The sequence below is a fragment of the Eubalaena glacialis genome, chromosome 5 (genome assembly GCF_028564815.1).
Source record: "Eubalaena glacialis isolate mEubGla1 chromosome 5, mEubGla1.1.hap2.+ XY, whole genome shotgun sequence".
NCBI classification, from domain to species: domain Eukaryota; kingdom Metazoa; phylum Chordata; class Mammalia; order Artiodactyla; family Balaenidae; genus Eubalaena; species Eubalaena glacialis.
This window is the reverse complement of record NC_083720.1, coordinates 72,827,185-72,849,907: the sequence shown is the minus strand read 5'-3', so window position 1 is coordinate 72,849,907 and position 22,723 is coordinate 72,827,185. Positions and strand designations below refer to the sequence as shown.

Below are 22,723 nucleotides of genomic sequence, written 5' to 3'. Positions count from 1 at the left end.
GGAATCAATAGCAGAATAACTGAGGCAGAAGAACGGATAAGTGACCTGGAAGACAGAATGGTGGAATTTACTGCTGCAGAACAGACTAAAGAAAAAAGAATGAAAAGAAATGAAGACAGCCTAAGAGACCTCTGGGACAACATTAAACGCAACAACATTCGCATTATAGGGGTCCCAGAAGGAGAAGACAGAGAGAAAGGACCAGAGAAAATATTTGAAGAGATTATAGTCAAAAACTTCCCTAACATGGGAAAGGAAATAGCCACCCAAGTCCAGGAAGCGCAGCGAGTCCCATACAGGATAAACCCAAGGAGAAACACACCAAGACACATAGTAATCAAATTGGCAAAAATTAAAGACAAAGAAAAATTATTGAAAGCAGCAAGGGAAAAACGACAAATAACATACAAGGGAACTCCCATAAGGTTAACAGCTGATTTCTCAGCAGAAACTCTACAAGCCAGAAGGGAGTGACATGATATACTTAAAGTGATTAAAGGGAAGAACCTACAACCAAGATTACTCTACCCGGCAAGGATCTCATTCAGATTCGATGGAGAAATCAAAAGCTTTACAGACAAGCAAAAGCTAAGAGAATTCAGCACCACCAAACCAGCTCTACAACAAATGCTAAAGGAACTTCTCTAAGTGGGAAACACAAGAGAAGAAAAGGACCTACAAAACTAAACCCATAACAATTAAGAAAATGGTCATAGGAACATACATATTGATAATTACCTTAAACGTGAATGCATTAAATGCTCCAACCAAAAGACACAGGCTTGCTGAATGGGTACAAAAACAAGACCCATATATATGCTGTTCTACAAGAGACCCACTTCAGACCTAGGGACACATACAGACTGAAAGTGAGGGGATGGAAAAAGATATTCCATGCAAATGGAAATCAAAAGAAAGCTGGAGTAGCTATATTCATATCAGATAAAATAAACTTTAAAATAAAGAATGTTACAAGAGACAAGGAAGGACACTACATAATGATCAAGGGATCAATCCAAGAAGAAGATATAACAATTATAAATATATATGCACCCAACATAGGAGCACCTCAATACATAAGGCAACTGCTAACAGCTATAACAGAGGAAATCGACAATAACACAATAATAGTGGGGGACTTTAACACCTCACTTACACCAATGGACAGATCATCCAAAATGAAAATTAATAAGGAAACAGAAACTTTAAATGACACAATAGACCAGATAGATTTAATTGATATTTATAGGACACTCCATCCAAAAACAGCAGATTACACTTTCTTCTCAAGTGCGCACGGAACATTCTCCAGGATAGATCACATCTTGGGTCACAAATCAAGCCTCAGTAAATTTAAGAAAATTGAAATCATATCAAGCATCTTTTCTGACAATAACGTTATGAGATTAGAAATGAATTACAGGGAAAAAAACATGAAAAGCACATTCACAAGGAGGCTAAACAATACGTTACTAAATAACCAAGAGATCACTGAAGAAATCAAAGAGGAAATCAAAAAACACAGAGACAAATGACAATGAAAACACGATGATCCAAAACCTATGGGATGCAGCAAAAGCAGTTCTAAGAGGGAAGTTTATAGCTATACAAGCCTACCTAAAGAAACAAGAAAAATCTCAAGTAAACAATCTAACCTTACACCTAAAGGAACTAGAGAAAGAAGAACAAACGAAACCCAAAGTTAGCAGGAGGAAAGAAATCATAAAGATCAGAGCAGAAATAAATGAAATAGAAACAAAGAAAACAATAGCAAACATCAATAAAACTAAAAGCTGGTTCTCTGAGAAGATAAACAAAATTGATAAGCCATTAGCCAGACTCATCAAGAAAAAGAGGGAGAGGACTCAAATCAATAAATTAGAAATGAAAAAGGAGAAATTACAACAGACACTGCAGAAATACAAAGCATCCTAAGAGACTACTACAAGCAACTCTATGCCAATAAAATGGACAACCTGGAAGAAATGGACAAATTCTTAGAAAGGTATAACCTTCCAAAACTGAATCAGAAAGAAACAGAAAATACGAACAGACCAATCACAAGTAATGAAATTGAAACTGTGATTAAAAATCTTCCAACAAACAAAAGTCCAGGACCAGATGGCTTCACAGGTGAATTCTATCAAACATTTAGAGAAGAGCTCACACCCATCCTTCTCAAACGCTTCCAAAAAATTGCAGAGGAAGGAACACTCCCCAACTCATTCTATGAGGCCACCATCATGCTGATACCAAAACCAGACAAAGATACTACAAAAAAAGAAAATTACAGACCAATATCACTGATGAATATAGATGCGAAAATCCTCAACAAAATACTAGCAAACAGAATCCAACAGCACATTAAAAGGATCATACACCATGATCAAGTGGGATTAATCCCGGGGATGCAAGGATTCTTCAATATACGCAAATCAATCAATGTGATACACCATTTTAACAAATTGAAGAATAAAAACCATATGATCATCTCAATAGACGCAGAAAAAGCTTTTGACAAAATTCAACACCCATTTATGATAAAAACTCTCCAGAAAGTGGGCATAGAGGAAACCTAACTCAACATAATGAAGGCCATATACGACAAACCCACAGCAAACATCATTCTCAACGGTGAAAAACTGAAAGCATTTCCTCTAAGATCAGGAACAAGACAAGGATGTCCACTCTCACCACTATTATTCAACATAGTTTTGGAAGTCCTAGCCACGGCAATCAGAGAAGAAAAAGAAATAAAAGGAATACAAATTGGAAAAGAAGAAGTAAAACTGTCACTGTTTGCAGATGACATGATACTATACATAGAGAATCCTAAAAATGCCACCAGATAACTACTAGAGCTAATCAATGAATTTGGTAAAGTTGCAGGATACAAAATTAATGCACAGAAATCTCTTGCATTCCTATACACTAATGATGAAAAATCTGAAAGAGAAATTAAGGAAACACTCCCATTTACCACTGCAACAAAAAGAAGAAAATACCTAGGAATAAACCTACCTAGGGAGACAAAAAACCTGTATGCAGAAAACTATAAGACACTAATGAAAGAAATTAAAGATGATTCCAACAGATGGAGAGATATACCATGTTCTTGGATTGGAAGAATCAATATTGTGAAAATGACTATACTACCCAAAGCAATCCACAGATTCAATGCAATCCCTATCAAATTACCAATGGCATTTTTTACAGAACTAGAACAAATCATCTTAAAATTTGTATGGAGACACAAAAGACTCCGAATAGCCAAAGCAGTCTTGAGGGAAAAAAACGGAGCTGGAGGAATCAGACTCCCTGACTTCAGACTATACTACAAAGCTACAGTAATCAAGACAATATGGTACTGACACAAAAACAGAAATACAGATCAATGGAACAAGATAGAAAGCCCAGAGATAAACCCACGCACCTATGGTCAACTAATCTATGACAAAGGAGGCAAAGATATACAATGGAGAAAAGACAGTCTCTTCAATAAGTGGTGCTGGGAAAACTGGACAGCTACATGTAAAAGAATGAAATTAGAATACTCCCTAACACCGTACACAAAAATAAACTCAAAATGGATTCAAGACCTAAATGTAAGACCGGACACTATAAAACTCTTAGAGAAAAACATAGGAAGAACACTCTTTGACATAAATCACAGCAAGATCTTTTTTGATCCACCTCCTAGAGTAATGGAAATAAAAACAAAAATAAACCAATTGGACCTAATGAAACTTCAAAGCTTTTGCACAGCAAAGGAAACCATAAACAAGACGAAAAGACAACCCTCAGAATGGGAGAAAATATTTGCAAATGAATCAACAGACAAAGGATTTATCTCCAAAATATATAAACAGCTCATTCAGCTCAATATTAAAGAAACAAACAACCCAATCCAAAAATGAGCAGAAGACCTAAATAGACATTTCTCCAAAGAAGACACACAGATGGCCAAGAAGTACATGAGGGCTTCCCTGGTGGCGCAGTGGTTGAGAATCTGCCTGCCAATGCAGGGGACACGGGTTTGAGCCCTGGTCTGGGAAGATCCCACATGCCGCGGAGCAACTAGGCCCGTGAGCCACAATTACTGAGCCTGTGCGTATGGAGCCTGTGCTCTGCAACAAGAGCGGCCGCGATAATGAGAGGCCCGTGCACCGCGATGAAGAGTGGCCCCCACTTGCCGCAACTAGAGAAAGCCCTCGCATAGAAACGAAGACCCAACACAGCCATAAATAAAATAAATAAATTTATAAAAAAAAAAAAAAGCACATGAAAAGATGCTCAACATCATTAATTATTAGAGAAATGCAAATCAAAACTACAATGAGGTATCACCTCACACCAGTTAGAATGGGCATCATCAGAAAATCTACAAACAACAAATGCTGGAGAGGGTGTGGAGAAAAGGGAACCCTCTTGCACTGTTGGTGGGAATGTAAATTGATACAGCCACTATGGAGAACAGTATGGAGGTTCCTTAAAAAACTAAAAATAGAATTACCATATGACCCAGCAATCCCACTACTGGGCATATACCCAGAGAAAACCGTAATTTAAAAAGACACATGCACCCGAATGTTCATTGCAGCACTATTTACAATAGCCAGGTCATGGAAGCAACCTAAATGCCCATCGACAAACGAATGGATAAAGAAATTGTGGTACATATATACAATGGAATATTACTCAGCCATAAAAAGGAACGAAATTGAGTCATTTGTTGAGATGTGGAGGGATCTAGAGACTGTCATACAGAGTGAAGTAAGTCAGAAAGAGAAAAACAAATATCGTATATTAACGCATGTATGTGGAACCTAGAAAAATGGTACAGATGAACCGGCTTGCAGGGCAGAAGTTGAGACACAGATGTAGAGAACAAACGTATGGACACCAAGGGGGGAAAACCGCAGGGGTGTGGGGATGGTGGTGTGCTGAATTGGGCCATTGGGATTGACATGTATACACTGATGTGTATAAAATTGATGACTGATTAAAAAAAAAAGATTAATTAATTAATTAATTAATTTTAAAAAAAAAGAGTCAACATGTTTAACAAGTTTCCAGGTAGTGCCGGTGTGCTGGTCCTGGGACCCACTTTGAGAACAACTGCTTTATGTTAAATAACCTTATTTCAAAATGTAAAGTTGTAATTAACAGTGACCAGTTTGGGGCTTCCTTGGTGGCACAGTGGTTGAGAATCTGCCTGCCAATGCAGGGGACATGGGTTCGAGCCCTGGTCTGGGAAGATCCCACATGCCGCGGAGCAACTAGGCCCGTGAGCCACAACTACTGAGCCTGTGTGTCTGGAGCCTGTGCTCCGCAACAAGAGAGGCCGCGATAGTGAGAGGCCCGCACACCGTGATGAAGAGTGGCCCCCACTTGCCGCAACTGGAGAAAAAGCCCTCGCACAGAAACGAAGACCCAACACAGCCAAAAATAAAAAAATAAAATAAAATAAAAATAAAATTAAAAAAAGAGTGACCAGTTTATTAGATATCACTCCTGGTTTGGGGAAGCCCATTGCCTTTCAGAGTGTAGACTAAGGCTATGTACCAATGACTTGACAGCTGATACAAGCAGACCCTCTCATCTGAGGCTAGAATTAACTAAAATAATGAAGGTCTACTTTACACAAAAAAATCCCCAGAGGTTGGTGACATGCCTTCAAGATTGATTCTTTCTGCAGATTTAATACATTTACAATCTGTTTCAACCAACATTTCCAAAAACTTGGCAAGGTAGAACAATGGGTCCAGGTCTTGACAGATTATCTTCTCAACCAAGATGAGAAAACACTAACACAATATCAAAGTTCTCATATGCTCCAAACCTTGGAAGAAAGGAGAAGTTACCTATCAGGGTCAATAAAAAACAGAGAAATTTTATAGCTATAGGTTTCTGAGAATAAGACAGGAACTGTTTTGCAGTAGACTCAAGATATGAGAGTCTCCTTGACCTGTATGTCACAGGTAACCCTCCCTCTGAGCCCTGATAAAACTTGGGCTGGTTCCAATCTGAGTCATCTCTGACTTGTCCAGCTCTCTCTATAAGTGGCTTATTACCTCAAGGAGACCAATTCCTTATCTGACGGGTAATAATGATGGCAGCAAGATCATCTGATGTCTTTGTTGGTTTCTCTGTTGCATCATGTGTCAGGGTAACATGTTGGTTCCCTTAGTAATGACTGTCCTGCCATCTACAAAAGGAGAAAGTGTTTTTCTTCACCCCACATAATCTTTTTTAATTATTTATTTATTTATTTATGGCTGTGTTGGGTCTTCATTTCTGTGCGAGGGCTTTCTCCAGTTGCGGCAAGTGGGGGCCACTCTTCATCGCGGTGCGCGGGCCTCTCACTATCGCGGCCTCTCCCGTTGCAGAGCACAGGCTCCAGACACGCAGGCTCAGTAGTTGTGGCTCACGGGCCTAGTTGCTCCGCGGCATGTGGGATCTTCCCAGACCACGGCTCGAACCCGTGTCCCCTGCATTGGCAGGCAGCTTCTCAACCACTGCGCCACCAGGGAAGCCCAACCCCACATAATCTTTGAAAAAGAAGATAAATATGAACCATTGTAGATGTATCTAATATAGGCTTTGGTGATTACAAGGGTCAATTTATTTAGTGGAAAAAGTGTGGCTCTTGAATAATAAAGTTATATAATCCTCGGGGTTATTCATTAGGTGGAAGGAATCAGATTTGCCAAATAAAGTCATCTTGGAGTTCTGCATGCTATTTAATATTTCCTGTTAATTGAACTTCTTGAACTAACTCTCCAGTAGAAGTACATACTCTATACTTTTAGAAATAAACAAAAGGCCAGGCTAGGGTAATACATCACCTAAAACATTGAACTAAAGTAATTACTTTTGATAATTGGTTATTATTATCATGAAAGGAAGTGCTATACAGGTATATAAAGAAGCTAAGTCATAGTATCTTTCACTTTGACCACTAAGAAATCTTTGTGACAGTTTTGTCATTTTTAGGATGCTAAAGAGGAAAAAGTCAACTCTACTCAAGCACATAACCCTTTTTAGAAAAGAGTGCTTAAACCAAGCTCACTCAGTCCCAATTCATTCAACAAACAAGACCTGAAAAATAGACACTATGGCTGATAGTGTGGAGACAGAAACAAAAGATACTGTTCTACATCAGAGAAGCATCCTCTAACTCAGACTGAGGGAAAGAACCCTCTACAGCAAGCAGTGACAGGCTTATATCAAATTAAAAATTTCAAATACAACATGTTTATTTTGAAAGAAGGCAGAAGTATAAAATATAACTGGGATATATAGATGCATTGTTTTATTCTGGAGAAAGTTGCCCATTCTTAGTGTTCCCAAACTTATATTAAATATAAAGAGTTTCTTCAATTCTCTCCTGTGAGAATAAAGCCTACACACACACACACACACACACACACACACACACACAAAATCTCCCAACTAGACACTGAAAGATTTACCTCTCTTCTTCAATATACCTCAGCTTTCTTGAAGGGACCACACATCTAAATGAGTTACCTTTCACTGATGCGTTGTCTCCAAATTGAATTAAGCTAGCAAAAAGACAGAGAAAATGTTGCAATTATATGTGTGTATCTCTGTTATTGGGAACTAAAAAAAAATCTCACCCATACTCATAATGAGTTCCTACTCTGTCTTAGTCTATTCTTTTTTTTTTAATTTAATTTTATTTATTTTTTTATACAGCAAGTTCTTATTGTCTTAGCCTATTCTTAAAGCTGAAAAAAACAAACATATATTAAAATGTTAATGATACTAATCATTAATACTATGTTTTGACATTGGTAATCCTAGATGCTCCTAAAATAATGTTATTGAAATGACAGAATACAATGTTTTTGAGATTCAGTTATTCAACTCTAATAAAAGATTATTAATTCAATAAACCTAAGATCGTAACAACATCTACCATTTATACATGCCAAGTTCTGTGCTAGGGACAAATATACATTAACGTTAATTCTTACAACAAAGTACATATTATTATCCCCACTTACATATGAGGAAATTGAGGCTCAGAGTGAGAAATTCACCCAAGTGACACAGCTTGGTAAGTGGTTACCCAAGTCTAATCCAAATATCTCGGATGGAGTGACAGCCTTTGCAGTCATTAGAAGGCTCTGATACCAGGCAGAAACATTTGAGCAATAGGTTGGCAGAAGGCATAGAGCATCTGGCAACCTACCAAAGAATGTGAGGGTTGGGAGAAAGGATAGGAATAATATAAGGAAAAAAGAACTTAAGTCATTTAGAAGAAAAAAATACTAAGCTTACTTCATTTGAAAAAACAGGGACTTCCCTGGTGGCGCAGTGGCGAAGAATCTGCCTTCTAATGCAGGGAACATGGGTTCGATCCCTGGTCAGGGAACTAGATCCCACATACATGCTGCAACTACGAGCTCACATGCCACCACTAAGGAGACCGCCGGCTGCAACTAAGAGTTCACATGCCACAACTAAGGAGCCCGCCAGCTGCAACTAAGGAACCCAAGAGCTGACACTAAGGAGCAGGTGGGCTGCAACTAAGGAGCCCATGAGCCATAACTAAGGAGCCTGTGAGCCACAACTAAGGAGCCTGCCTGCCACAGCTAAGACCTGGTGCAACCAATAAATAAATAAATTTTTTTAAAAAATGTGTACACTTTAACTTTAAAAAAAAACTAAAGCTAACAAATAAACTCAAATATTTGTGTTTAAGTTTAAAAAATTCATTAGATGTATTTAATAGAAAGCTCTTCCATATATTTGAAATATGATTCACTATATGAAAATAACATTTATTTAAAATAAATGATTCATTTTTAACCTGACCTCAAAATTCTCTGATCCCACAGGGACCTCTAAGCAACTGACCACCCACCCTCTTCTCACTGCCTTTTATTCTTGCGTGGCCGCACTTCCTTGCTTACACAGTCTGAATTTTGTGGTCAACACTGCTATCACTTCCTTGTACATCCTCTCAACCTCTTAGCTCCTCTTTCACTTCTTTCTTGGCAAAACCCTTACCCTAGTTATATTCAAATTGGTTAGATCGAAATCTCTACATACTCTGTTCCAATATCTGCAAGTTGAAAGTGTCTGAAAGAAATACACGAGGTCCCTGATTAGTGTCAATTTTTGTTGTTGTTGTTATGTTTTGCCCTCATAATGGCAGCAACATTCTCAGAAAAATGCTAAGGAACTGGAAATAAGTAAGAACATTGCAAAGATATGGTGACAAAGAAGTTTCCAGCATGTTTAGTGTCACTTTAAATTCTTGACCACGAACCACAAGTTGGCCACACATGCTGATTGCAATCATACCGCGTGCGTTTCTAGTCTCTTCACTTTCCCACTTTCATAGCCAACTGTTTTAGACTTTCTCCTCTCTCCTCTAGTTTTCCATAGCTCTCTCAACTTTCCTCCTGCTGATGACATGTTTCTATTTTACTGAGAAAACTAAAGCCATCAGAAGAGAATTTCTACAGATTCCCCCCACATAACCACCTTCCAGCACAGAGCTCTTTCCTAAAAATTCCAGATGTGTACCTTTGACAGCCAACTAGGCAGCTCATCTCCATTCGGGTTCATCTCCAAATGGTAACATGTGCAAAACGGAGCTCCTGATACTCCCCCACTAAAACCTGCTTCCTCCACAGATTAGCCCTGTCAGTTGCTGCAGCTCCATCCTTCTAGATCCTCAGCCCAAAGATCTTTGAGCCATCCTGGATCCTGTGCCTCACAACCCACATACAGTCAGTCAGCAAATTCTGTTGGCTCTCCCTTTAAAATATATCTGGATTCTCACCGCTTGGCATCACCTCCACCGCTATCGCCCAAGTCTGACTCTACTACCTGTCCTGTTAACACTTCACTGAGAACCCGACAATTTAAAACTTTTTCCACAATTTAAAACTCTCTAAAGGCTCCCATGTTAATTATAATAACAGCCACCAGTGTCACACATACCTGACTCCCTGTGTCCTCTCCAACCAATTCCTCCTCTCCTCCTTTATTCCACCCCCTACACAGCCTTGTCTCAGCAATCCCTATTCTCCTTCCCTTTCTTATTTTTCATAGAATTTTAAGTCACTTTCTAACAATCTATAACTAGTTTTGCATTTTAGCTCTTGTTGTCTCCCCCCTCCATCAGAGGGGGAGTTTCTATCTCCTTTGGCCACTGATGTAATCTAGGCTTAGAACAGTATCAGACACAGAGCAGACTTCCAATACATAGTCGTGGAATGGACATATGAATAAATGAATAAAATAACACCTCTCTTGTATGCAGTAACGACCAGAATACCCTAACAACCAACTCTAGAAGTGATATAAGCTTAGATATCTCATGCTATCTTAGTTATTTCATGATATTACAGCTTTTATTATACATGCTAAACTATAGTTTATATTAAGATCTACAGCATGTAACCCTAAAATGGCTGCTAACAAGACTGCAACAAAAGCATAAAAAAGGAAATAAAACAAGTAGAATCTATTTTTAAAAATAGATGAGGTATTTGAATTTCATTGTTCTAAGAAGTTCTTCTGAATACCTATTTTCTCAGAAGGTTTAAGGTTTATCCCTTAAGTATCAAAACAATTTCATCATGATAGAAATCGTTATAAATGTGCTCTCAATTTTCCTACATTTTATACAGCACTTTAAATAAATTTTCTTCTGCGAATTCAGCACCAATGCTCAAAGCACCAATTATTGCAAAGTACTGGATAAAGTGATGCCTTCAGGGTCTTCAGAGGCATATCCATAGGTTTTCATCCAGCAGTTGAAGACCTCCATGTTTTGAATGCTCCCATCTGATTTCATAGGTTTGTATCTCCCTTGGCTGCCCAAATTATCTGCCTTTATCAAGATTGAACTTATACTTCCAACTACCTTAGAACAAACAAATAAATTCAATTAACAACCTCAGTGGTCTTCAAGGAGGAGAATATAGAAACCTAGAAGGCTTATTTAGTGAAACCTACTCTCACTGTTCAGAGATCGCTTCTCCTTATATTTGTTTAATAAATAGGTACCAAAAAGCTACCATGTGTCAGCCAAGTACTGTTCCAGGCACTGCAAACAAAACGATGAAAAGTTCTGTGTAAACTCCGTGCTTCTTGTCCTCAAAGAGCACACAGTCCAGGAGAGGGATCAGGCATGAAGTTCATGAGATTCCCTCACTACCCGAAATACTTCAGAGATTAATCCCCATGAGACAAATTTTGACATGTTTATGGCCAGGTTTCAGAGCAGCAAACACTAAGAGCAGTACAACATTAACCAATAGGTAAGTTCTGAAATGGAGCTAGACCAGAGAAGTGCTCATTTTGAAAACTAGAGCCAAAGTACCTTTTTAAACTGGCAGAACACAAATTTCCTAGTGTGCTATCTCATACTCATTTATATGAAAGAGGGCAACCTTTAGCTCTATGTGATAAGCTGTATATTTGTGTGTGTGTGTGTGTGTGTGTGTAAAACATGATAAACACACTGTATTGTAATCTAAAGATATACTTTACAAGATTATTCAAAAGAAAGGGGAATGAGCTATGATTATTTGTTTCATATCTGCTCTATACGACCATCTGGTTCACTGCTTTAACCAGTAACTGGACAATGCCCAGCACATGGCAAGTACTCAATGAATATTTTGAAATAAATTAACTAGTGTCCAGTCAGGTTCATGCTGGTATACTATGCATCCAGGGAATGAGTACTCTTCAAATAAGAAAAACCTCAAGAGGATAAAGGTCAAGCGATCAAAAAAGTGTGCAAAAAAGTATTGTTAAATGATGGAGTGGGGTTCTTTGCTGGGATTCTACTTGGTTAATTCCATCCTGGTGGCGCAGTGGCTAAGAATCTGCCTTCTAATGCAGGGAACATGGGTTCAATCCCTGGTCAGGGAACTAGATCCCACATACATGATGCAACTACGAGCTCACATGCCACCACTAAGGAGACCGCCGGCTGCAACTAAGAGTTCACATGCCACAACTAAGGAGCCCGCCAGCTGCAACTAAGGAACCCAAGAGCTGACACTAAGGAGCAGGTGGGCTGCAACTAAGGAGCCCATGAGCCATAACTAAGGAGCCTGTGAGCCACAACTAAGGAGCCTGCCTGCCACAGCTAAGACCTGGTGCAACCAATAAATAAATAAATTTTTTTAAAAAATGTGTACACTTTAACTTTAAAAAAAAACTAAAGCTAACAAATAAACTCAAATATTTGTGTTTAAGTTTAAAAAATTCATTAGATGTATTTAATAGAAAGCTCTTCCATATATTTGAAATATGATTCACTATATGAAAATAACATTTATTTAAAATAAATGATTCATTTTTAACCTGACCTCAAAATTCTCTGATCCCACAGGGACCTCTAAGCAACTGACCACCCACCCTCTTCTCACTGCCTTTTATTCTTGCGTGGCCGCACTTCCTTGCTTACACAGTCTGAATTTTGTGGTCAACACTGCTATCACTTCCTTGTACATCCTCTCAACCTCTTAGCTCCTCTTTCACTTCTTTCTTGGCAAAACCCTTACCCTAGTTATATTCAAATTGGTTAGATCGAAATCTCTACATACTCTGTTCCAATATCTGCAAGTTGAAAGTGTCTGAAAGAAATACACGAGGTCCCTGATTAGTGTCAATTTTTGTTGTTGTTGTTATGTTTTGCCCTCATAATGGCAGCAACATTCTCAGAAAAATGCTAAGGAACTGGAAATAAGTAAGAACATTGCAAAGATATGGTGACAAAGAAGTTTCCAGCATGTTTAGTGTCACTTTAAATTCTTGACCACGAACCACAAGTTGGCCACACATGCTGATTGCAATCATACCGCGTGCGTTTCTAGTCTCTTCACTTTCCCACTTTCATAGCCAACTGTTTTAGACTTTCTCCTCTCTCCTCTAGTTTTCCATAGCTCTCTCAACTTTCCTCCTGCTGATGACATGTTTCTATTTTACTGAGAAAACTAAAGCCATCAGAAGAGAATTTCTACAGATTCCCCCCACATAACCACCTTCCAGCACAGAGCTCTTTCCTAAAAATTCCAGATGTGTACCTTTGACAGCCAACTAGGCAGCTCATCTCCATTCGGGTTCATCTCCAAATGGTAACATGTGCAAAACGGAGCTCCTGATACTCCCCCACTAAAACCTGCTTCCTCCACAGATTAGCCCTGTCAGTTGCTGCAGCTCCATCCTTCTAGATCCTCAGCCCAAAGATCTTTGAGCCATCCTGGATCCTGTGCCTCACAACCCACATACAGTCAGTCAGCAAATTCTGTTGGCTCTCCCTTTAAAATATATCTGGATTCTCACCGCTTGGCATCACCTCCACCGCTATCGCCCAAGTCTGACTCTACTACCTGTCCTGTTAACACTTCACTGAGAACCCGACAATTTAAAACTTTTTCCACAATTTAAAACTCTCTAAAGGCTCCCATGTTAATTATAATAACAGCCACCAGTGTCACACATACCTGACTCCCTGTGTCCTCTCCAACCAATTCCTCCTCTCCTCCTTTATTCCACCCCCTACACAGCCTTGTCTCAGCAATCCCTATTCTCCTTCCCTTTCTTATTTTTCATAGAATTTTAAGTCACTTTCTAACAATCTATAACTAGTTTTGCATTTTAGCTCTTGTTGTCTCCCCCCTCCATCAGAGGGGGAGTTTCTATCTCCTTTGGCCACTGATGTAATCTAGGCTTAGAACAGTATCAGACACAGAGCAGACTTCCAATACATAGTCGTGGAATGGACATATGAATAAATGAATAAAATAACACCTCTCTTGTATGCAGTAACGACCAGAATACCCTAACAACCAACTCTAGAAGTGATATAAGCTTAGATATCTCATGCTATCTTAGTTATTTCATGATATTACAGCTTTTATTATACATGCTAAACTATAGTTTATATTAAGATCTACAGCATGTAACCCTAAAATGGCTGCTAACAAGACTGCAACAAAAGCATAAAAAAGGAAATAAAACAAGTAGAATCTATTTTTAAAAATAGATGAGGTATTTGAATTTCATTGTTCTAAGAAGTTCTTCTGAATACCTATTTTCTCAGAAGGTTTAAGGTTTATCCCTTAAGTATCAAAACAATTTCATCATGATAGAAATCGTTATAAATGTGCTCTCAATTTTCCTACATTTTATACAGCACTTTAAATAAATTTTCTTCTGCGAATTCAGCACCAATGCTCAAAGCACCAATTATTGCAAAGTACTGGATAAAGTGATGCCTTCAGGGTCTTCAGAGGCATATCCATAGGTTTTCATCCAGCAGTTGAAGACCTCCATGTTTTGAATGCTCCCATCTGATTTCATAGGTTTGTATCTCCCTTGGCTGCCCAAATTATCTGCCTTTATCAAGATTGAACTTATACTTCCAACTACCTTAGAACAAACAAATAAATTCAATTAACAACCTCAGTGGTCTTCAAGGAGGAGAATATAGAAACCTAGAAGGCTTATTTAGTGAAACCTACTCTCACTGTTCAGAGATCGCTTCTCCTTATATTTGTTTAATAAATAGGTACCAAAAAGCTACCATGTGTCAGCCAAGTACTGTTCCAGGCACTGCAAACAAAACGATGAAAAGTTCTGTGTAAACTCCGTGCTTCTTGTCCTCAAAGAGCACACAGTCCAGGAGAGGGATCAGGCATGAAGTTCATGAGATTCCCTCACTACCCGAAATACTTCAGAGATTAATCCCCATGAGACAAATTTTGACATGTTTATGGCCAGGTTTCAGAGCAGCAAACACTAAGAGCAGTACAACATTAACCAATAGGTAAGTTCTGAAATGGAGCTAGACCAGAGAAGTGCTCATTTTGAAAACTAGAGCCAAAGTACCTTTTTAAACTGGCAGAACACAAATTTCCTAGTGTGCTATCTCATACTCATTTATATGAAAGAGGGCAACCTTTAGCTCTATGTGATAAGCTGTATATTTGTGTGTGTGTGTGTGTGTGTGTGTGTAAAACATGATAAACACACTGTATTGTAATCTAAAGATATACTTTACAAGATTATTCAAAAGAAAGGGGAATGAGCTATGATTATTTGTTTCATATCTGCTCTATACGACCATCTGGTTCACTGCTTTAACCAGTAACTGGACAATGCCCAGCACATGGCAAGTACTCAATGAATATTTTGAAATAAATTAACTAGTGTCCAGTCAGGTTCATGCTGGTATACTATGCATCCAGGGAATGAGTACTCTTCAAATAAGAAAAACCTCAAGAGGATAAAGGTCAAGCGATCAAAAAAGTGTGCAAAAAAGTATTGTTAAATGATGGAGTGGGGTTCTTTGCTGGGATTCTACTTGGTTAATTCCATCCTGGTGGCGCAGTGGCTAAGAATCTGCCTTCTAATGCAGGGAACATGGGTTCAATCCCTGGTCAGGGAACTAGATCCCACATACATGATGCAACTACGAGCTCACATGCCACCACTAAGGAGACCGCCGGCTGCAACTAAGAGTTCACATGCCACAACTAAGGAGCCCGCCAGCTGCAACTAAGGAACCCAAGAGCTGACACTAAGGAGCAGGTGGGCTGCAACTAAGGAGCCCATGAGCCATAACTAAGGAGCCTGCGAGCCACAACTAAGGAGCCTGCCTGCCACAGCTAAGACCTGGTGCAACCAATAAATAAATAAATATTTTAAAAAAATGTGTACACTTTAACTTTAAAAAAAAAACTAAAGCTAACAAATAAACTCAAATATTTGTGTTTAAGTTTAAAAAATTCATTAGATGTATTTAATAAAGCTCTTCCATATATTTGAAATATGATTCACTATATGAAAATAACATTTATTTAAAATAAATGATTCATTTTTAACCTGACCTCAAAATTCTCTGATCCCACAGGGACCTCTAAGCAACTGACCACCCACCCTCTTCTCACTGCCTTTTATTCTTGCGTGGCCGCACTTCCTTGCTTACACAGTCTGAATTTTGTGGTCAACACTGCTATCACTTCCTTGTACATCCTCTCAACCTCTTAGCTCCTCTTTCACTTCTTTCTTGGCAAAACCCTTACCCTAGTTATATTCAAATTGGTTAGATCGAAATCTCTACATACTCTGTTCCAATATCTGCAAGTTGAAAGTGTCTGAAAGAAATACACGAGGTCCCTGATTAGTGTCAATTTTTGTTGTTGTTGTTATGTTTTGCCCTCATAATGGCAGCAACATTCTCAGAAAAATGCTAAGGAACTGGAAATAAGTAAGAACATTGCAAAGATATGGTGACAAAGAAGTTTCCAGCATGTTTAGTGTCACTTTAAATTCTTGACCACGAACCACAAGTTGGCCACACGTGCTGACTGCAATCATACCGCGTTTCTAGTCTCTTCACTTTCCCACTTTCATAGCCAACTGTTTTAGACTTTCTCCTCTCTCCTCTAATTTTCCATAGCTCTCTCAGCTTTCCTCCTGCTGATGACATGTTTCTATTTTACTGAGAAAACTAAAGCCATCAGAAGAGAATTTCTACAGATTCCCCCCACATAACCACCTTCCAGCACAGAGCTCTTTCCTAAAAATTCCAGATGTGTACCTTTGACAGCCAACTAGGCAGCTCATCTCCATTCGGGTTCATCTCCAAATGGTAACATGTGCAAAACGGAGCTCCTGATACTCCCCCACTAAAACCTGCTTCCTCCACAGATTAGCCCTGTCAGTTGCTGCAGCTCCATCCTTCTAGATCCTCAGCCCAAAGATCTTTGAGCCATCCTGGATCCTGTGCCTCACAACCCACATACAGTCAGTCAGCAAATTCTGTTGGCTCTCCCTTTAAAATATATCTGGATTCTCACCGCTTGGCATCACCTCCACCGCTATCGCCCAAGTCTGACTCTACTACCTGTCCTGTTAACACTTCACTGAGAACCCGACAATTTAACTTTTTCCACAATTTAAAACTCTCTAAAGGCTCCCATGTTAATTATAATAACAGCCACCAGCGTCACACATACCTGCCTCCCCGTGTCCTCTCCAACCAATTCCTCCTCTCCTCCTTTATTCCACCCCCTACACAGCCTTGTCTCAGCAATCCCTATTCTCCTTCCCTTTCTTATTTTTCATAGAATTTTAAGCCACTTTCTAACAATCTATAACTAGCTTTGCATTTTAGCTCTTGTTGTCTCCCCCCTCCATCAGAGGGGGAGTTTCTATCTCCTTTGGCCACTGATGTAATCTAGGCTTAGAACAGTATCAGACACAGAGCAGACTTCCAATACATAGTCGTGGAATGGACATATGAATAAATGAATAAAATAACACCTCTCTTGTATGCAGTAACGACCAGAATACCCTAACAACCAACTCTAGAAGTGATATAAGCTTAGATATCTCATGCTATCTTAGTTATTTCATGATATTACAGCTTTTATTATACATGCTAAACTACAGTTTATATTAAGATCTACAGCATGTAACCCTAAAATGGCTGCTAACAAGACTGCAACAAAAGCATAAAAAAGGAAATAAAACAAGTAGAATCTATTTTTAAAAATAGATGAGGTATTTGAATTTCATTGTTCTAAGAAGTTCTTCTGAATAACCTATTTTCTCAGAAGGTTTAAGGTTTATCCCTTAAGTATCAAAACAATTTCATCATGATAGAAATCGTTATAAATGTGCTCTCAATTTTCCTACATTTTATACAGCACTTTAAATAAATTTTCTTCTGCGAATTCAGCACCAATGCTCAAAGCACCAATTATTGCAAAGTACTGGATAAAGTGATGCCTTCAGGGTCTTCAGAGGCATATCCATAGGTTTTCATCCAGCAGTTGAAGACCTCCATGTTTTGAATGCTCCCATCTGATTTCATAGGTTTGTATCTCCCTTGGCTGCCCAAATTATCTGCCTTTATCAAGATTGAACTTATACTTCCAACTACCTTAGAACAAACAAATAAATTCAATTAACAACCTCAGTGGTCTTCAAGGAGGAGAATATAGAAACCTAGAAGGCTTATTTAGTGAAACCTACTCTCACTGTTCAGAGATCGCTTCTCCTTATATTTGTTTAATAAATAGGTACCAAAAAGCTACCATGTGTCAGCCAAGTACTGTTCCAGGCACTGCAAACAAAACGATGAAAAGTTCTGTGTAAACTCCGTGCTTCTTGTCCTCAAAGAGCACACAGTCCAGGAGAGGGATCAGGCATGAAGTTCATGAGATTCCCTCACTACCCGAAATACTTCAGAGATTAATCCCCATGAGACAAATTTTGACATGTTTATGGCCAGGTTTCAGAGCAGCAAACACTAAGAGCAGTACAACATTAACCAATAGGTAAGTTCTGAAATGGAGCTAGACCAGAGAAGTGCTCATTTTGAAAACAAGAGCCAAAGTATCTTTTTAAACTGGCAGAACACAAATTTCCTAGTGTGCCATCTCATACTCATTTATATGAAAGAGGGCAACCTTTAGCTCTACATGATAAGCTGTGTATTTGTGTGTGTGTGTGTGTGTGTGTGTGTGTAAAACATGATAAACACACTATTGTAATCTAAAGATATGCTTTACAAGATTATTCAAAAGAAAGGGGAATGAGCTATGATTATTTGTTTCATATCTGCTCTATACGACCATTTGGTTCACTGCTTTAACCAGTAACTGGACAATGCCCAGCACATGGCAAGTATTCAATGAATATTTTGAAATAAATTAACTAGTGTCCAGTCAGGTTCATGCTGGTATACTATGCATCCAGGGAATGAGTACTCTTCAAATAAGAAAAACCTCAAGAGGATAAAGGTCAAGCGATCAAAAAAGTGTGCAAAAAAGTATTGTTGAATGATGGAGTAGGGTTCTTTGCTGGGATTCTACTTGGTTAATTCCATCGTGATCTTTGAAATCCAAGGTGACCTAAAGCCACTGACCTTTACTGGAGATGACAATTATATTTCTCCTCAGACTGTTGATGACTTAAGTTGTGTTAAATCAGTGATCCTTGACTGGCTGCAATTCCTGCCTACCTTCAGGGACATTTGATAGTACCTAGACACATTTTTGGTTGTCACAACTGAGGGGGTGAGGGCTAATGGAGAGAGGCATGGATGCTATTATAATGCACAGGACAGCCCCCCAAAGCAAATAATACTCTGGCCCCCAATGCCAATAATGCCACTGCTGATAATGCTGGTCTACAGCAAGCCACAACATTGGTTCAAGGGAGAGGTAACTAGCAGAGTGCAAAGAGGACTTTTTCGGTCAGTCATGAGCTCAAATACTGATTCTAACCGTTCAGCCCCAGTGAGACTTTGTATAATCCTCAGTTTCCCCATCAGGAAAATAAGACCTCCTCCTTAGGTTTGTTGTAAAGAGTTAATATATCAAAGGTAAATGACACATAATAGACCAATATTATGAGTGCACTTACTAATTCCTTGATGCCAACATCTCAGCCAGTTAGGAAAAGTATTTTAAAGATAAGGTTAGTCAGCCCTGAACCAAGATGGCAGAGTAGAAGGACATGCTCTCACTCCCTCTTGTGAGAACACCAGAATCACAACTAGCTGCTGGACAATCATCGACAGGAAGACACTGGAACTCACCAAAAAAGATACCCCACATCCAAAGACAAAGGAGAAGCCACAATGAGACAGTAGGAGGGGCGCAATCACAGTAAAATCAAATCCCATAACTGCTGGGTGGGTGACTCACAGACTGGAGAACACTTATACCATAGAAGTCCACCCACTGGCGTGAAGGTTCTGAGCCCCACATCAGGCTTCCCAACCTGGGGGTCCGGCAACGGGAGGAGGAATTCCTAGAGAATCAGACTTTGAAGGCTAGTGGGATTTGATTGCAGGATTTCGACAGGACTGGGGGAAACAGAGACTCCACTCTTGGAGGGCACACACAAAGTAGTGTGCGCATCGGGACCCAGGGAAAGAAGCAGTGAACACAGGGGAGACCAAACCAGACCTACCTGCTAGTGTTGGAGGGTCTCCTGCAGAGGCGGGGGTGGCTGTGGCTCACCATGGGGACAAGGACACTGGCAGCAGAAGTTCTGGGAAGTACTCCTTGGGCTGAGCCCTCCCAGAGTCTGTCATTAGCCCCACCAAAGAGCCCAGGTAGGCTCCAGTGTTGGGTTGCCTCAGGCAAAACAACCAACAGAGAGGGAACCCAGCCCCACCCATCAGCAGTCAAGTGGATTAAAGTTTTACTGAGCTCTGCCCACCAGAGCAACAGTCAGCTCTACCCACCACCAGTCCATCTCATCAGGAAACTTGCACAAGTCTCTTAGATAGCCTCATCCACCAGAGGGCAGACAGCAGAAACAAGAAAAACTATAATCCTGCAGCCTGTGGAACAAAAACCACATTCACAGAAAGATGGACAAAATGAAAAGGCAAAGGACTATGTACCAGATGAAGGAACAAGGTAAAACCCCAGAAAAACAACTAAATGAAGTGGAGATAGGCAACCTTCCAGAAAAAGAATTCAGAATAATGATACTGAAGATGATCCAGGACCTCGGAAAAACAATGGAGGAAAAGATCGAGAAGATGCAAGAAATGTTTAACAAAGACCTAGAAGAATTAAAGAACAAACAAACAGAGATGAACAATACAATAACTGAAATGAAAAATACACTAGAAGGAATCAATAGCAGAATAACTGAGGCAGAAGAACGGATAAGTGACCTGGAAGACAGAATGGTGGAATTCACTGCTGCAGAACAGAATAAAGAAAAAAGGATGAAAAGAAATGAAGACAGCCTAAGGGACCTCTGGGATAACGTTAAACACAACAACATTTGCAATATAGGGGTCCCAGAAGGAGAAGAGAGAGAGAAAGGACCAGAGAAAATATTTGAAGAGGATTATAGTCAAAAACTTCCCTAATATGGGAAAGGAAATAGCCACCCAAGTCCAGGAAGAGCAGACAGTCCCATACAGGATAAACCCTAGGAGAAACATGCCCAGACACATAGTAATCAAATTGGCAAAAATTAAAGACAAAGAAAAATTATTGAAAGTAGCAAGGGAAAAACGACAAATAACATACAAGGGAACTCCCATAAGGTTAACAGCTGATTTCTCAGGAGAACCTCTAAAAGCCAGAAGGGAGTGGCATGATATACTTAAAGTGATGAAAGGGAAGAACCTACAACCAAGATTACTCTACCCAGCAAGGATCTCATTCAGATTCGATGGAGAAATCAAAAGCTTTACAGACAAGCAAAAGCTAAGAGAATTCAGCACCACCAAACCAGCTCTACAACAAATGCTAAAGGAACTTCTCTAAGTGGGAAACACAAGAGAAGAAAAGGACCTACAAAAACAAACCCAAAACAATTAAGAAAATGGTCATAGGAACATACATATTGATAATTACCTTAAACGTGAATGGATTAAATGCTCCAACCAAAGACACAGGCTTGCTGAAAGGATACAAAAACAAGACCCATATATATCCTGTCTACAGGAGACCCACTCTAGAACTAGGGACACATACAGACTGAAAGTGAGGGGATGGAAAAAGATATTCCATGAAAATGGAAATCAAAAGAAAGCTGGAGTAACAATACTCATATCAGAAAAACCTCAAATAAACAATCTAAGCTTACACCTAAAGGAACTACAGAAAGAAGAACAAACAAAACCCAAAGTTAGCAGGAGGAAAGAAATCATAAAGATCAGAGCAGAAATAAATGAAATAGAAACAAAGAAAACAATAGCAAAGATCAATAAAACTAAAAGCTGGTTCTTTGAGAAGATAAACAAAGTTGATAAACCATTAGCCAGACTCATTAAGAAAAAGAGAGAGAGGACTCAAATCAATAAAATCAGAAATGAAAAAGGAGAAGTTAAAACAGACACTGCAGAAATACAAAGCATCCTAAGAAATTACTACAAGCAACTCTATGCCAATAAAATGGACAACCTGGAAGAAATGGACAAATTTTTAGAAAGGTATAACCTTCCAAGACTGAACCAGGAAGAAATAGAAAATATGAACAGACCAACCACAAGTAATGAAATTGAAACTGTGATTAAAAATCTTCCAACAAACAAAAGTCCAGGACCAGATGGCTTCACAGGTGAATTCTATCAAACATTTAGAGAAGAGCTAACACCCATCCTTCTCAAACTCTTCCAAAAAACTGCAGAGGAAGGAACACTCCCAAACTCATTCTATGAGGCCACCATCACCCTGATACCAAAACCAGACAAATATACTACAAAAACAGAAAATTACAGACCAATATCACTGATGAATATTGATGCAAAAATCCTCAACAAAATACTAGCAAACAGAATCCAACAACACATTAAAAGGATCATACACCATGACCAAGTGGGATTTATCCCAGGGATGCAAGGATTCTTCAATATACGCAAATCATTCAATGTGATACACCATTTTAACAAACTGAAGAATAAAAACCCTATGATCATCTCAATAGATGCAGAAAAAGCTTTTCACAAAATTCAACACCCATTTATGATAAAAATTCTCCAGAAAGTAGGCACAGAGGGAACCTACCTCAACATAATAAAGGCCATATATGACAAACCCACAGCAAACATCATTCTCAATGGTGAAAAACTGAAAGCATTTCCTCTAAGATCAGGAATGAGACAAGGATGTCCACTCTCACCACTATTATTCAACATAGCTTTGGAAGTCCTAGCCACAGCAATCAGAGA

At 39.1% G+C, this 22,723-nt stretch overlaps 1 protein-coding gene across 4 annotated transcripts in view; it reads right to left on the bottom strand.

The window, feature by feature from the left end:
- ATP10D (ATPase phospholipid transporting 10D (putative)) overlaps positions 1-22,723 on the bottom strand; it is a 139,657-nt gene that overhangs the window by 90,802 nt on the left and 26,132 nt on the right. Inside the window, exon 1 of one of the 4 annotated variants that reach the window (XM_061192236.1) lies at positions 7,534-7,558. The exons of the other annotated variants lie outside the window; for them this stretch is intronic. The gene's annotated coding sequence lies outside the window, so the exon portion shown is untranslated. Of the gene's footprint in view, positions 1-7,533; positions 7,559-22,723 lie in introns of those variants that run through there. 4 annotated transcript variants of the gene reach the window in all.